Here is a 16,892-nt window from a genome sequence, read left to right on the forward strand (position 1 = left end):
AAATAGGAGCCCATAAGTTTCTACACATTAAAGGGCCCACATTCTATTAGATACATTAAACCCAAACTATATTTGATCACTTTAATTGGGTTTAACCTTAATTGACAGTTTGCAATACATAATTATTCACATATAAGTCCAATGTTAGATTAAGGATCCAACAGTATTTCAACACTCTTTACTTGACAAGACCAAACATTGTGAAAGAGTTGGATCCGAAGTACAAGAGGAAACAAAAGGGTCCAAACAATCGCTTCTCCCAAGAAAATAGAGCGAGAAAAATGTTCACTGATAAAATTTCAAAGCTGATCGACTCAAATATACCTGATGAAAGGTTGGAAGGTATAAATATTTTGAAGAATCTGACTGGTGGATTTATAGATGTATATGAAGCTGGGAGCACTGACAATCTCCCTGGTTTACAATGCTACACATTGATGATGAAGTCAGCCTCTCTTCAACAAGGAATTTTGGAGAAGCTTCAAAATCAAAGGCGTGTTTACAAAGGTTTCCCATTGGAACTAGAACTATTAATCACTCTTGGCGCAATTCATCCTTGGTTGATAAGAACAACTGCTTGTTCTAATCAATATTTCAGTGCGGAAGAATTGGAGGATCTTGAAAGAACTAAATTTGATGTCAAATTTGGTTCAAAGGTCAGATTTTTTATGAGTCATATACCCAAGTGTGTGTTTAGAAGGGAGAAGGTCTTGATCTTTTGCCATAACATTGCTCCAATCAATCTGTTTCTTGAGCTATTTGCTACCGTTTTTAACTGGTAAAAGGGAAAAGATGTGCTAGTGCTTCAAGGTGACATTGAACTGTTTGAGAGAGGGAGGGTGATGGATAAATTTGAGGAGCCTGGTGGACCATCAAAGGTTATGTTGGCATCTATTGTGCTGAAGGGATTAGCTTAATTGCAGCATGACGAGTAATATTACTGGATTCTGAGTGGAATACTTCAAAGAGCAAGCAAGCAATTGCACGGGCCTTTCGACCTGGTCAGGACAAAGTTGTGTATGTGTATCAGTTCCTGGCTGCTGGCACACTGGAAGAAGAGAAATACAGTAGAACTACATGGAAGGAGTGGGTTTCAAGTATGATATTCAGTGAAGAACTTGTTGAGGATCCCTCTCATTGGCAAGCACAAAAAATTGAAGAGGAACTATTGAGAGAGATAGTGGAGGAAGATTGAAGAGGTGATTTTTGGATGGTAGACAGACCGACCTAGATCAGTCCTCTCTGAGATGAGGTGAGGTGAATTTGCGTGTCTGAAGTGGATGGCGGGGCTTCTCCCCTGGGATCACTCCGACGTTTAAATTAGTATGAGAACGAGAAAAATAGTATTATATGAGAATGAACAGTGTGCTTACTTGTTGGGAGCGTGTGTGGGATATTTATAGAGTGGGAGTGGAAGATAGGATGGAGGACTCATGCTGGCGGGACCCACGACCTGGCATTACGGCTCTGTTCCTTGTCAGGAGGCCTGACTCTGACACTGTAGCCGCCTGGGCAGGGTGACGGAGGATCTTGATCAGTGGCCATTAAGTGCGTCCAGTGTGCTTTTCAGATAAAACACACTGGTTCTGGGTGGTGTCAGGTGGGTCGACATCATCAGCGTGCAGTCGAGGTGGAAGTCTGGAAGTCATCCAAGGAGGTCGGCCAAAGCCCTGGCCGACCTCAGGGGTCATTTGTGGGACGTGACCGTGCTTGAGTGGACAGGGAGCTGGGTTCACCTCGGCAAGGCAGGGCCGGCCGAGGTGAGCATCCTCAATAAGCCCCCCAAGCCTCGGGAGCTCCGGGGATAGCGAGGTGCCGAGGCTTCCTGGTGCCGAAGTCATTCAGGGTCGGGATCCTGTAAAGGCTCCGGAAGACGTGGGGGCGTGACACGTGGGCATTTCAGTTGATGGGACGTGGGGAGTCAGTTGACACGTAACCGTCATGTCGTGAAGTAGTGGAACGTTTCGATCAAAGAGGGTGTCAGTCGAAAGGACAGGACATTAATGAAGAAAGAGAGAGAGACACGGCGTTTTGAATTCGAACGTGGCCGCCTCTTCGCCTTCTTGCCGCCTCTTCGGATTCCCCCAATCCCCTATAAATGGGGGGTCCTTTTCACCGCATGGCCCATCACTTTCCCTTCTTCCCCTGCGACTTGCAAAATTCATGAGTGTTGCCGAGATCAATCCTGCCAGCCGAGATCACCGCCGAAGTCATCACCGCGTCCGATACCGTAGTCAATAGTATGTACCTTTCTTTTCATCTCGTCTTTCACACATGGCCAAAACAGCTAAAACCCATAAGGAAACCGTGACACCGAGCTACCAGACCGAGGAGGGACCGGACACCTTGGAGGTGCCGACGTCATCCAGCTCAGAGGGATCTACTCCTAGTGATGCGGAGGGGTCTGCCGAAGTGGGAACCAGCGAGTCAGCCTCGGATTCGGAGTCATCCGAGATGAGTGATGGTGGTTCCGAGGTCGTCTACAATAGCGAGCTCGGAACTGAGATACCCCACGACGAGGGCGTATTGCAGCCAGTCACTCCGAAAGATGTAGCCAAGATAGACTTCGGCAAGATGCCGAAGTTTAGAAGTCGTATGGGAAGAGACAGGGCTGAGAGGGTAATAAGAAAATATCCCTTCCGGCCGGGGTATCTCATCACCTCCCCTGGGCCGGACGACTCAGCCGAGAAGCCTCCCATGGGCATGGTGGCGATCTACGTCCAGCAGCTGGAGGCCGAGCTGAGAATGCCGACGTCGAGGTTCTTCAGGGATGTACTTCGTCACTTCCACGTGAGGATTACTCAGCTCACCCCGAACGCGGTCCGCATCCTCGTGGGGTTCGAGATGCTGTGCCGACATCAAGAGGTGACTCCCTCCGTGGACCTCTTCCGTCGATGCTACACTCTCAAGGCACACGGGACGGACAAGGGATGGTTTTACATCTGCAATCGGAACAACACCATCCCGAAACTTGTGATCGGTGCTCCCTCTTCGTTAAAGAACTGGAAGCGTGACTTCCTCTTCGTTCCAGCCGTGGACTTCCCTTGGAATTTTTGGTGGAGGCCCATTAAATCAAAGGCCGACCCCTCAGCGGGGGACCACAAAGAGGGGTCCTTCCAAAAGTTGATGGGGTCTGGACTTCGGCTGTTCAGCAATGACTACCCCGAAGCCGTGCTGGTCGATGGGGGAATCAGCCGAACCGTGATCAGTCCTACCAAGCCTCCCTTCTTTTCCATTAAACTTACGAGACCTTGTAATTTTTCTTTCATAACTTTTCTTTCACTTCGGCTGTGGCAAATAATAATGTTTGCTTCTTATGCAGTGGTCAAATTGTCCGACATCATCACTGCGGGCTCAACCGGGGTGGCCAAGAGGTCGAAGAGGAAAGACTCTGGTGAGGCCTCGGCACCTCAGCTAAAGAAGAAAAAAGGACAGGTGGCCAAGGCCTCGGCAGCCCAGGGTACTCCCACCACGGCAGCGCAAAGTAGCTCGGCCGCCGCAGCTTCAGGATCCACCTCGTCGGTGCCCGAAGGGGTACCCCTCGAAATGGTCACTACGGCACTCCCACCTCCTTATGGCCGAGGCAAGCAGCTGAAACCTCCGGTCAATACAGTCTCGGGGTCCTCGCTATGGAATCGTTTCCATAGCCCCCCGGTGTTTTCCGGGAACGAGAAGACGCATCCCGGCGAGCATTGGTGTCCGAACTGAAAAGTTACGGTCAACGACAGGTGTAGCCATCCTCGGGTTGCACAAGAGCTAGTGATGCAATCCACCTTGACAAGGGACTTGGAGTTCATGAAGAAGCTGACCCCGGCCGAGATGGTTCAAAGTCTCATGGTGACCACAGCTTCCAACTCAGCCTTTGTGGCCGAGATGACACACCGATACTGTGCTCTGGTCGAGGAGCAGGACATCGGCAAGCTGCAGAATCAGATCTCCAAGTTGGAGAAAAAACTGGTGGTGTCTGAATCCGAGAAATCGGAGCTTCAGAGACGACTTCAAGAGGCCGAAGCTAAGGGTGAGGAGGCCGAGGCTACCATGAATAGTCTCAGATCAGCCCTCGAGGAAGAGCAGAAGAGGGGGGACGAGGTGAAGAAATCCCATGAACAAGCTCTCGAGGGTGCTGGAGCCTCGGCCGTTGACGCTTTTCGGAAGTTTGAGGCCTTCACCAGGGATCTCTGCCAGCTGATAATGCCGAGCTTCATGTTCGGTTTCACCTCAGCCATAGACGAGGCCGCCGCTCACCTCTCCTCCGAAGTCTTGGAGTTTCTGAAAAACCATGCCAACTATAATGAGGACTCCAAGGAATTGTGCGATCGGATGGCCGAGGGCCTCCAAGCTGGGAGGAACTTGGCCGAAGTCCAGGACGAGTTCAACAAGTGGATGTCCGAGCTCGACGAAGTGTTCGAGGAGGTCGAAGGGGAAGAAACTGGAAGAGACCTCGGCGAGAAGGTGGGTGAAGTGCCTGGAGGAGATGAGCTTCAGCCCGGCGGGGAAGAGACCGGCGAGCAGGCTGCCCAGAAAGCAGCCGAGACAGGGGATGGAGCCGAGGACTCGTAGGTGTATAGGTGGGACGCCGAGGTGGGAGGTGCTTAGTAGCACTCCTGATCCTGGTCATGTATTTTTGTATTGCCTTGTTTCTTTAAATGAAATGTCTATTTTTTCTCATCTCGGCACTTTTTATTTCTCGCTTCGTCCCTTGCTTGTCACCCTTATTTTTTGATAACGGACGTGTAACATCGGAGTGTCGAAAAATAACAAGACATATGAAGTCATAACTTAGTAAAATGTTCAAGCATAATACAACTTAAGGTTCTCGGCGTGCCAAGTCCTCGGCACTAAAGAGCCATCTCGGTAGCTCAGTTTACAATATCCGCTAAGACTAGACTCCACCACTCTGTAAGGGCCATCCCATTTCGGGCACAATTTCCCTTGTGGCTCAGCTCGGCTGACTAAGTTTTTTCTGAGGACCAAGTCTCCTGGCCGGAACCGACGGTGTTTGACGCGGGCATTGTAATAGCGGGCCAGAGTGTTTTAGTAGGAGGCTATCCGAGCTGAGGCGATGTCCCTTTTCTCATCGACGAGGTCGAGATCCAGTTGCCTCTCTTCTTCATTCACCTCGGCTGCATAAGCCATTAGCCGAGGACTGGGTGTGAGGATCTCGGCAGGGATGACAGCCTCGGTCCCGTAGGTCAAGGAGAAGGGGGTCTCCTGCGTGGCTGACCTCGGCGTGGTCCGATAAGACCACAAGACACTGGGGAGTTCTTCCACCCAAGATGATCCAACTTGGTGTAGTCGGGTCTTGAGGCCATGCAAGAGAGTTCGGTTGAAATTTTCGGCTTGACCGTTGGCTTGGGGGTGGCCCACCGAAGTGAAGTGTTGTCTAATGCCGAGGTTCTCACACCAGTTCTTAAATGGGTTCTCGGCAAACTGCCTTCCGTTATCTGAGATAATGACCTGAGGTATGCCGAAGCGGCATACAATGCATTTCCAAAAGAACTTTTGAATCGCCAGCCCCGTGATGGTTCTTAGAGGTTCGGCCTCAACCCATTTGGTGAAGTAATCCACGGCGGTTACCAAGAAGGTATATCCCCCGACGGCCTTGGGGAAGGGACCTATGATGTCTGTCCCCCATTGCTCAAATGGCCAGGGTGAGGTGATGGGAACCATAAAGTTTGATGGCTGGTGGTTCTCGGGGGCGTGGACTTGACAGGAATGGCAGCCGAGAACGAGGTCCTGGGCATCTTGCCGAACAGAGGGCCAGAAATATCCAAGAAGCAAAGCCTTCTTGGCTAACATTCTATGGCCGATGTGAGCCCCACATAGACCTTCGTGGATCTCATGGAGGATCTGGCATCCTGCCTCGGGCGTGAAGCACCACATCCACTTGCCAACGTAGGAGCGCTTATACAGCTCCCCGTCGCGGAGGACGTACCGAGCAGCTTTGCGTTGTATCTTTCTCGCCTCGGTTCGGTTCTCGGGGAGGACTCCCTGACCTAAGAAAAGGATGAACGGGCTCATCCAGGTATCTCCAAAGTGGACGGGGTAGGCCACTTCTTCCAGGTATCCCGGCTCGGTCAGCACCTCCACAAAGACGGTCTTGTTGAGGTCAGAGAATGATGTGGAAGCCAGCCGGGACAGGGCGTCGGCTCGCATATTCGGGGAGTGGGGAATTCTTTGGATTTCAAAAGACTGGAAGAACGCGGTGAGTTGGTGAACTTTGGTGAGATACCGTTGCATGGTCTTATCCTTGGCCTCATACTCACCAAGGACTTGGCACACTACGAGTTGGGAGTCACTGCGGACGTGTATCCGCTGTGCACCGAGTTTGCGGGCTAGCTAGAGTCCAGCGATCAAGGCCTCGTACTCGGCTTCATTGTTGGTGGCTGGGAAGTCAAAGCGAAGGGCGTACGAGCACACTTCTCCCTGGGGTCCTTCCAGGAGCAGTCCAGCTCCGCTGCCATCCCCATTAGAGGACCCGTCCACGTACAGCGTCCACGAGTGTGAGGTGGACACTTCGGCAACGGCGGAGGTGGACTCAGGACCTTCCGTGAAGGTGAGCTCGGCAAGAAAATCAGCTAGAGCTTGAGCTTTTATGGCAATGCGTGGCTCGTAGGACAGATCATACTCTCCCAATTCGACAGCCCATTTGGTGAGGCTTCCGGAAGCCTCGGGACGCACCAATATCTGCCGAATGGGCTGGTCTGTCCTGACGGAGATGGGATGAGCTAAGAAATAGGGTTTCAGCCGCCGAGCTGCGTGGACCAGTCCCAGCACAAGTTTTTCCACCTGGGTGTACCGAGTCTCCGGCCCACGGAGGGCTCGGCTGACGTAGTAGACCGGTACTTGGGTGCCCTCATCTCAGATGAGCACAGCACTGACAGCCTCATCGGCCACGGATAGGTATAGATACAGTTTCTCCTCGGGCCGAGGTGAAGCGAGAGTGGGCAGATGATGCAGGTACTATTTCAGCTTGTCGAAGGCGGCCTGGCATTCTTCGGTCCAGGCAAACTGATCAGCCTTTTTCAGCACCTTAAAGAAGGGCAGAGCTTTCTCAGCAGATTGGGACAGGAAGCGGTTCAGCGCGGCCAGGCGTCCATTTAGCCTCCGGACTTCTCGGAGGTTCCGAGGTGGAGACATGTCCTGAATGGCTTTTACCTTGTCGGGATTGGCCTCGATTCCCCGGCGAAAAACCAGATACCCCAAGAATTTTCCCGAGGTGACGCCGAAGACACACTTCTTGGGATTTAGCTTCATCCTCGAGTGCCGCAGGACGCCGAAGACCTCCCTCATATCCGACAAAAAGGCCGAAGTGGTTAAACTTTTGACGAGAATGTCGTCCACATAGGCCTCCACATTGCGGCCGATCTGATCTTTGAAGAGTCGGTTGATCAGCCTTTGATAGGTGGCTCCGGCGTTCTTCAACCCGAACGGCATGGTGGTGTAGCAATAGACACCTTGGTCGGTGTAGAACGCCGTCTTCTCTTGGTCCTCTTCACTCATTCCTATTTGATGATACCCTTTGAAGGCATCTAGGAAGCAGAGGATCTCATGTCCTATTGCCGAGTCGACGAGGGCGTCTATCCTCGGTAGAGGGTAGCAGTCTTTGGGGCAGGCCTTGTTGAGGTCGGTGAAATCCACGCACATTCTCCATCCACCGGTGTCCTTTTTGACCATGACTGGATTGGACAGCTAGGTGGGGTATCGGACCTCGTGAATCATCTTGACGGGCAAGAGCTTGTCGACCTCGTCGGATATGGCCTTGCTGCGTTCGGGACCGAAGTGCCTTCGTTTCTGCCTCACAGGACGGGCCTGTGGATTGACGTTGAGCTGGTGAATCATGAGCTCGGGTGGCACCCCGACCACTTCATCAGCGGACCACGCGAAGACATCTCGGTGGTCCTTGATCAGGTGGATCATCTCTTCCTTTAGGGGTGAGGGAAGTCCGGCCCCTACTTGGACCAGTTGGTCAGGTCTCGACTCATCCAAGACCACTAGCTCCACCTCATCCCCGGGCTCAAGCCTGCTGGGCTCTCCGGCCTTCTGAGGATCTATACAGTCTATGGAGAGGACCGCTGGCCTCTTTTCTTCAGCCCTTGACGCGATCCGTGGGGTGACCGCGGCCTGGATGGTGGCGAGGTAGCATTCCCGGGCGGCATTCACATCGCTGCTCACCTCGGCCACCTCCGCAGGTGTCGGGAATTTGAAGCTCAGGTGGTAGGTGGAGTAAACAGCTCTCAAAGCATTGAGCGTGGCCCGGCCTATCAGCATGTTGTAGGGAGAGTCTGCTTTGACCACCGCAAAACTGACAGGCACAGTTCGGCAACGGGGATGGCGCCCGATAGTCACCATCAGAGTCACCATGCCCTCCGGGTGGACGACGTGTCCCCCGAAGCCGACAAGGGGAGTTCTGACCGGAGTGAGTTGCTCTCTGGTCAGTTTCAAACTTTCAAAGGTTCGGTAGTACAAGACGTCTACCGAGCTTCCGGGGTCAACATAGACCTTTTTGACTATTTAGTTATTGGTAAGGATTTCGATCACAAGGGCCTCGTGATTGCTGGAGGTGGCGGGGACAGGGTCACGGGGACCATAGGTTATTACCTCAGATAGCCTAGAGCTCGGCTCGGCCACATCCATACCAGCTTGGCGGTAGGTCCGTTTTCGGGAGTTCTGGCTGTCTCCTCCCGTTGGGCCACCTGAGATGGTGTTGATCACCCCTGCGATGTTTGGGCCGTAGCCTGGCGATCCGTCGCGTGGAGGCCTCTGATCCTCCTTACGGTCCTCGGGACCTCGGCATTGAAGTTTTGTGTCCCGCCTGTCTTCTCTGCGGGGTCCTCGGCTCTCCCGGTGGGAGGCGCTTCGGTTGAAGGTTCCATCCTTGCGGACAAACTGCTTCAAGTATCCTTGGCGGATCAGGTTCTTAATTTCTCACTTCAAATCATTGCAATCTTCGGTCTCGTGCCCAACATCTCGGTGGTAGGCACAATAGAGGTTGGAGTTCCTCCTATCCCTCCTCCCCGGGATCTCAGGAGGGGTTCGGCCGAGATGACTTTGCCTCATCACCGCCAAAACGTGAGACCGGCTAGAATTGAGCGGGGTCAGCTCGGCGTCCGAGGTGGACGATCTGCCTTTCACGATCCGGTCGGAGACACTCCGGCGGTCTCGGAATTAGTTTGAAGTGCCACTTGGGTCTGGTTCACCTCGGCCGGTGTCTTTCCTCCTCCGGGGATCTTGCCCCGTACGAGATGCCCGGGCTTTTCGCTTCATGCGATTTACATTCTCACTTCGGATTCCCTGGTCCACTCTTTCCCAGAGTTCCCGAAGTGTATGGGGGTACTCCCGATGGATTTCGGTGTTGAAGATCCCCGCCACTAACCCATTGGTGAAGGCAGCGATGGTTACCTGCTCGTTCTGATCAGGTATCTGCACATTCTCCTCGTTGAACCTTTGAACATACGAGCGAAGTGACTCGCCCTGACCCTGTTGCAGGTTCAAGAGGTAAGCTGAAGTCTTTGTAATTGGTCGAGACGACACAAAGCGGTGGATGAACCGGTCTATCAGCTCGTCCAGGGAGGAAATGCTCCTCGGTTCTAAACCCCAGAACCCTTTCGAGCAGTCCCATGTAAGAAAATGGGGAAAGCCCGACAAATCACGGCGTCAGGGACGCAGTAGAGTCGGAAGGCGGAGATGAAGGCGCGGAGGTGATTCTCGGGGTCACCTCGGCCGTCGTAGGTGTGCAAGTTTGGGAGCTTAAAGTTTGGGGGCACCATTTCCCCGTTGATGTTATCTGTGAAGGGCGGAGCCCTCATGTAGTCGGCAGCTAGGCCTCCAGGGCGCCGAGGTGGGTCCTCGGCTCGTTTCCCTAGCAGTCCCCGGGAAAACGCCCGGGAGATGGAGGCAATTTTAGAGGTCGCCTTGAAGGAGGCACGCCTGGAGGTACTCCGAGAGAGACGCCCCTCATCGGAGTCCTCACCTGAAGGTACTTCAGGGGACTTCGTCGATCTCCTCTTGGAAGACTCGGCTTTTTCTTTCCCTTGCCTCTTGAGGTACCTTCCTAGCTCCTCAAAAACGTTGGGGTTGTCCATTACGAACTCGGCCATCTTGGCGATGGCGTCCTCGTTGTTGGGTTGGGTCCTTTGGGACCCTTGCTCTTCAGAAATGCGATCTTGCTGGGCTCCCGAGGTCTGCCCAGCCCCGGTTGAGGGAACTCTTCCGCTTCTGGAGCGCGTGGATCTCATTTTAGCAAGTCTCGTTCCCACAGACGGCGCCAATTGAAGAGGTGATTTTTTGATGGTAGACAGACCGACCTAGATCAGTCCTCTCTGAGATGAGGTGAGGTGAATTTGCGTGTCTGAAGTGGATGGCGGGGCTTCTCCCCTGGGATCACTCCGACGCTTAAGTTAGTATGAGAACGAGAAAAATAGTAGTATATGAGAATGAACAGTGTGCTTACTTGTTGGGAGCGTGTGTGGGATATTTATAGAGTGGGAGTGGAAGGTAGGATGGAGGACTCATGCTGGCGGGACCCACGACCTGGCATTACGGCTCTGTTCCTTGTCAGGAGGCCTGACTCTGACACTGTAGCCGCCTGGGCAGGGTGACGGAGGATCTTGATCAGTGGCCATTAAGTGCGTCCAGTGTGCTTTTCAGATAAAGCACACTGGTTCTGGGTGGTGTCAGGTGGGTTGACATCATCAGCGTGCAGTCGAGGTGGAAGTCTGGAAGTCATCCAAGGAGGTCGGCCAAAGCCCTGGCCGACCTCAGGGGTCCTTTGTGGGACGTGGCCGTGCTTGAGTGGACGGGGAGCTGGGTTCACCTCGGCAAGGCAGGGCCGGCCGAGGTGAGCATTCTCAAAGATCGAGCTACATTATTTCACAGGATAATGAAGATTGAGAATGCATCAAGCGTGATCAGAGGTAAAGAATCATATAATATCCCATTACTAACGGCTGTAAAATAATTTTATGCAAATGTAAGAACCTGACCTTTTTCTGTCTTCTGTTTGCCGGCATCTTTTCTTTCTTTAGAAGGGGAAGGAGGAACCGTTTAGGGAGAATTGGGTGCATGAGATTCAAACTCCGGTTTCTGAGATGAAACGAGGAACAAATATCCTGGGAATCTGAATAGCCTGGTGTTATGTTTTATATCTTCTGTCCAGGGATGGTATTGTAAAATGTAATTACTTCATGAAATGGATTTTACATTCGGCACATATAATAATCGGTTCTGAAAACTCATATCTTCACTGATAGTCTGTTCAAGGCTTGTAAGTCCTGCTGATGGTGACCTAATACGACATCGCTTCATGTTCAAAGGTTTGATTTATTGTCAGCTCCAGCTTTGGCTAGGTTACGGCATCACGCTTCCACAGTATGCCCATTTGGAAGCATTAAAAAAAAAAAAGAAACGAACTCGTGGAAAACTCATATCTTCATTTACGTTTAAGATATATTAAATAAACATACCAGTAGTTCTGGCTTAAGCTAATGATCTTCTCATCAACTACTGTAGTATCATGTTCTTTCTCATTCTAGCATGATTTTTTTTTTTTGTAACGTTTCTGATTCCACTTGTCTAGGCAAATGGGAACATGAACGTGCTGGAATAGGATGAGCTAGCTTTACTAAGTGATGTATAGTAATTTTTGGTTAAGTTTACTTTTGCTGCAACTTAATTAAGAAAATTACTGTTCATGGATTATGTTAAGGTATATGAGAGTATGAATATGGAGTTAGCTAGCTACAACAAGCTTCTTTGATGAAATCACAAAACTGCTGAGAATTATCCAATCTAATCAAACAATAAACGTAGCGTTGATTAGGTTTTTAACGTAGTGAACGTGCATCACTTGAGAGGTCCCAAAGCAGGCAAAAAAATTTGTGCTTTAGGGTTATCAAAATAAACTACAATATGGTATGTCTACATGGAAGTATATCAATGAACAAGTATTTTAAGTCTGTTCTTCCAGTGCACGGACTCATGACTGGATAAAGAGAATTATAATCTGTACTTACTTTGCTAACACTGAAGTAATTAGTGGAGATGAACGTGGAAGACTTTTACAGCCAAAATGTTCATTCTCATTTCTTTATATACATTATTTTCGTCCGGTCCTTGATCCTCTAATGTAGCTTAATTCATCGCATTGGCGAAGAGGATGAGTGGTAAAATTTCTGCCATCTCGTCTTGATTTGAAATAATCCAGGCAGAACTAGGTATTATATCCATGCACGTTGAAACAAGCATTAACAAAACATAATAATGATAACAATAATAATAAAAACCCTGGAGTTTATATATAGCTCCAAGCTTCTAGAATGTATTAACCCTTGACCTGACTAACCAATGTATATCAGATTAAAAGATGTAAAACAAAGGAAAATTGTCAACCGCCATCTCCTTTACACACGGCAAAAGAAGTAAATTAAAATAAATAAACCTGATGCTTGGCACATTTTCGAAGTTATCATAGTCATCTAACTCAAAGTGGATTGGATGAGGCTCCAGCAAACTCAGAGGTACTTGGGGTCATCCCAAAGTTATTGGCGGAGGATGAAAATGAGCAGTTGCAGAATATTCCATCCTTTGAGGAAGTGCGGGACGTGGTCTTTGCGATGGACGGGGATAGTGCCGCCGGGCCGGATGGGTTCACTGGGAAATTCTTTACCTCTTCCTGGGATATAATTGGCAGAGATGTGTATAGGGCGGTGCAAAGCTTTTTCTGTGGTGAGGAGCTTCCACGACGGGTTACTGCTACCTCCATTATTCTATTGGCCAAGGTAGCACGTCCAAAGTGTTTTTCTGAGTTTCGCCCGATCAGTTTGTGTAACTTTGTGAACAAGATTTTGTCTAAGATTCTAGCGGCTCGACTTGCGCCTATCCTTCCCAAGATAATTTCTACGAATCAAAGTGGTTTCGTTCGGGGGCGGTTAATTTCGGATAATTATCTGCTAGCTCAGGAATTAATGTCTAATATGGGTAGCAAGGTAAGGGGAGGGAATGTGGCATTGAAGTTGGACATGATGAAAGCTTATGACCGGGTAGTATGGCCTTTTTTGATCAATGTGCTTAGGGCTTTTGGGTTTGGAGAGCAGTGGATTGATATGGTTTGGCGGCTCATTTCGAATGTCTGGTTTTCAGTGGTTGTCAATGGGGCGTTGTTTGGCTTCTTTAAGTCAGCCCGGGGGTTACGCCAAGGGGATCCGCTCTCCCCTGCTTTGTTTATCATTGGAGCCGAGGTGTTGTCGAGGTCGCTGAATAGTTTGTCGTGTTTCCGAGGGTTTCAGGGGTTTTCCGTTCCAAGAGGTTGCCCTCTAGTGACTCACTTAGGATATGCGGATGATGTGCTTGTTTTTTTCAGTGCGACTGCGAGATCCTTAAAGTTAGTGAAGCGGGTTTTGACAATCTATGAGGCTGTTTCTGGGCAACGGATCAATGCGGGGAAAAGTTGTTACTTGGTGCACCCAAAGGTAGGCCTATCCAGGAAGATGGCCATTCAGAGGTTAACTGGTTTCATGTATAAGCCTTTCCTGATTAAATATCTAGGGTTCCCCCTTTATTGCGGGCGCTGGAAGAAAGAGTATTTTGGGGGTTTGTGTCAAGCAGTCCTTCTTCGTATTCAGTCCTGGCAGAACAGGGTGTTGTCTCAGGGAGGGAAGATAGTGTTATTGAAACATGTCCTTTCATCTATGCCGATTCATCTGTTAATGGCGGCTTCTCCTCCCAAAGCTATTTTCCAAGAGCTTGAGGGCATGTTTGCTAATTTCCTTTGGGGAGCTTCAGAGGGGGGTCCCAAGTATCATTGGATTCGCTGGCAGGACCTGTGTGCGTCACAAGAAGCAGGGGGGTTGGCCTGCGCCAACTGGAGGATGTCTACAAAGCTTTCTCTATCAAGTTGTGGTGGAATTTTCGGGCAAAAACATCCTTGTGGGCTGAGTTCATGCAAGCTAAGTTCTGTCGGGCGGTGCACCCGAATCTGGTGTTTGATGGCAAAGGTTCAGAGGTGTGGACACGGATGGTGAAGGTGCGGAATATTGCTGAGAGGCATATCGGATGGATTGTTCGTTCCGGGAGTTCTAATTTTTGGTTCGACAATTGGCTTGGTTCAGGAGGTTTGTCAGACCGGTTGGAGAGCGTCTCCGACCATAAGGTTGTGGATTTTGTGCAACAGGCTACCTGGGATGTCAGAAGTATTGCACAATGGGTGCCTTCGGAGATAGTCGCTGAGATTGTTCGAGTTGACCCACCTGCCGGGCAGTTGCCTGACCTCATGGTTTGGAGACCAGAGCATTCGGGATGTTTCACAATAAAGTCAGCTTTCAACTTGGTCCGACGTCAGTCCTCCCCCTCGCCGCTATTCAAACGTATTTGGCATCGAGGTGTGCCATTGAGAATTTCATTCTTCCTGTTACGCCTGCTGCGGGATCGTCTCCCCTTAGACGGGACCTTATGGAAGTTAGGGATTCATGGACCGTCGCGATGTGTGTGTTGTTCTTCACCTGAGGTCGAAACTGCGGAGCATGTGTTTGCTACTGGGGATATGGCGCGACAAGTGTGGCACTTCTTTGGGGATTCGGTTGGAGTTGCCTGGACTGGGCTTGCCTTTCGCGTATGTATGGCGGCCTGGTGGCAGGGGAAGCGAGGAAATAAGTTTCTGAAGTTTATTCATCTTGTTACGCCCTTGTTGATTTGCTGGCACATATGGAAGGCTAGGAATGGCATGAAATATGATGGTCAGAAGATCGAGGGGGTCCAGCTATGTCATGGTATTGTTGTCGATCTTTTACAGTTGTTTAGGGTACAGTTTCCGGAGTGCAGGGTCTCGTCAATGTCTTGGGTAGAATTTTATCTGGAGGTTTCTAGTTGGAATGCAGCCAGGTCTTACATGCTGGTTAAATGGGTACGGCCCTCTCATGGGGGCCTCAAGCTCAACACAGACGGGTGTTCCAAGGGTAACCCTGGGGAGAGTGGGGGTGGGGAGTGCTTCGGGAGGCTAGTGGTAGGCTGGTCCTGGCGTTTTCGTGTAATTTTGGGATAGTTTCGAGTATGCAGGCTGAGGCCAGGGCTCTACTATTTGGGGTCAGGTTATGCCTCCAGCGGGGTTTTGATTCATTTGATGTTGAGCTGGATTCCTTGGTATTAGTGCAGGTTTTAAATTGGACATCTCGTTGCCCTTGGAGTATTTATAAGGAGGTTTATCAGTTGTTTGGTTTGTTGCATCATTTTCCACGAGTTCGTCACTGTTATCGCCAGGCTAACCAGGTGGCAGATATATTGGCCAGTTGTAGACACCAAATTTTGGTGTAATTTCATTTACTAATTATTTTTTTTAGTCTGTGCTCGTTTTTTTCACTTTTTAGTTTTTAGTTTTTTAGTTTTTTGTGTTATTATTATTTTTAAGTTTTTAGCATAGAATTTCTTGAAAATGAAAAAAAAGGAAAAAGAAGAAAAAAGTGAAAAATGATGAAAAATGAAAAATGAAAGGAAAAGAATGAAAATGGCAAAAATAGGTGGAAGTGTGCATGTTGAACAAGTGTACAAAACAATCATGGGACAAGTGGTTAAGGAATTTGAGGGACAAGTGTCCCTTTTGTTTAATTGACAACACAACATTTAGGAGGACACTTGTTTAGCTTAGAAGGGAGGTTTGAGAATTGGAAGAAAAAAAAAGAAAAGAGGCCACGGATGAGAGAAAAATAGAGAAAAAGGGGAGGTTTTGGTTAGACAGCGGGGAGAGAGAAAGAAAAAGGGCAGAGCAGGCGGCTGAGGATAGGATCGGGAAAAAGAAAAAGAACAGAGGGGAGCGACCGAGAGACAATAGAGGGAGGTTCAGACGAGCAAGCAAACGGAGGAGGAATAGAGGGGGAATCTGGAAAATTGGGGAAGCAAAGGTGACGGTAACAACGGAGGGAGAGATAGAAAGAAAAGACAGAGGGGTTTTAGAAGAGACCGAGAGGGCTAGAGGGGTTTTCGGCTGGGCAACAAGAAAATGAGAAAAACAGAGGAACCAAGTGACGGGTTGAGCAGATGGAGGGAGCAAGCTACAGTTTTTTGGGAAAAGGGGAAGATTTTGGGCCAAAAACAGCACATTCGAATTCCATTTCTGATGATCAAGACCAGGGCAAACGAGTATGCTGCCGCCGTCTGCCATCACCACTAGAATCAATCGTCACCGCCAGCGAAGCCCACTGAAAGAACTCTGTAAGGTAATGTTTCTCCTTTACATTTCAGTTTTTTTTCCGAGCATGGTGTCAATAACTGAACTTGAGCTCATCCCCAAGCTATTTGGGTATGTTTGCCGTGATTTTGTATATTGTAATCATCCCACCGATTGTTCATGATTTTAACACACGCATGTTTTGGGAATTGATTGGACTGTGTTTTTGTGTCTGATTCAATTTTGGGCTCTGATGTAAGTCATTTGAGAAAGAAATTGCTGAAGTTCGTTATGCTCATGTATTGTTTGATAAAATGCCTCACCGAAAGTCCCCCTTGAAAACGATTTTTGATGCACTTTGTAAAACAGCCCAATTGCTTGGAGTTTTATACGATTCATTACCCAATGTTTGTATTTGGGAGGAAAGTTTGATGTTTGATGTTCGGGTTGAGATTGACATAAGAATTTGTCGCTTTGGGTTGCTGAAGTTCTGTGCTTGCTTGAAGTTGATGTTTAATTTGCTGTCCATAGTTTTAGATTGTCCGAACCTTATGGACTGAAATTTCTAGATTTGTTGAACAATTTCTGGAGTTTGATTAACTTCAATTCAAGCAAAAATTTGATGAAATTCGAACGCCCTCAACTTGTTTGTAAAAATGTCCGAACGATGATTGTTGTATGAGTTCGACGGAAATGGAAGCTGATGCTTATTCCCTTTGTCTTGTAATCTACCCCC

General features: G+C 49.4%; 1 pseudogene; it reads left to right on the plus strand.

Moving 5' to 3' along the window:
* The window catches only part of LOC113773994, a 33,130-nt pseudogene extending 18,093 nt beyond the window's left edge, over positions 1 to 15,037 (plus strand).
* The last annotated feature ends 1,855 nt before the right edge of the window (positions 15,038 to 16,892 follow it).

This window comes from Coffea eugenioides, chromosome 6, assembly GCF_003713205.1.
Source record: "Coffea eugenioides isolate CCC68of chromosome 6, Ceug_1.0, whole genome shotgun sequence".
Taxonomy (NCBI): domain Eukaryota; kingdom Viridiplantae; phylum Streptophyta; class Magnoliopsida; order Gentianales; family Rubiaceae; genus Coffea; species Coffea eugenioides.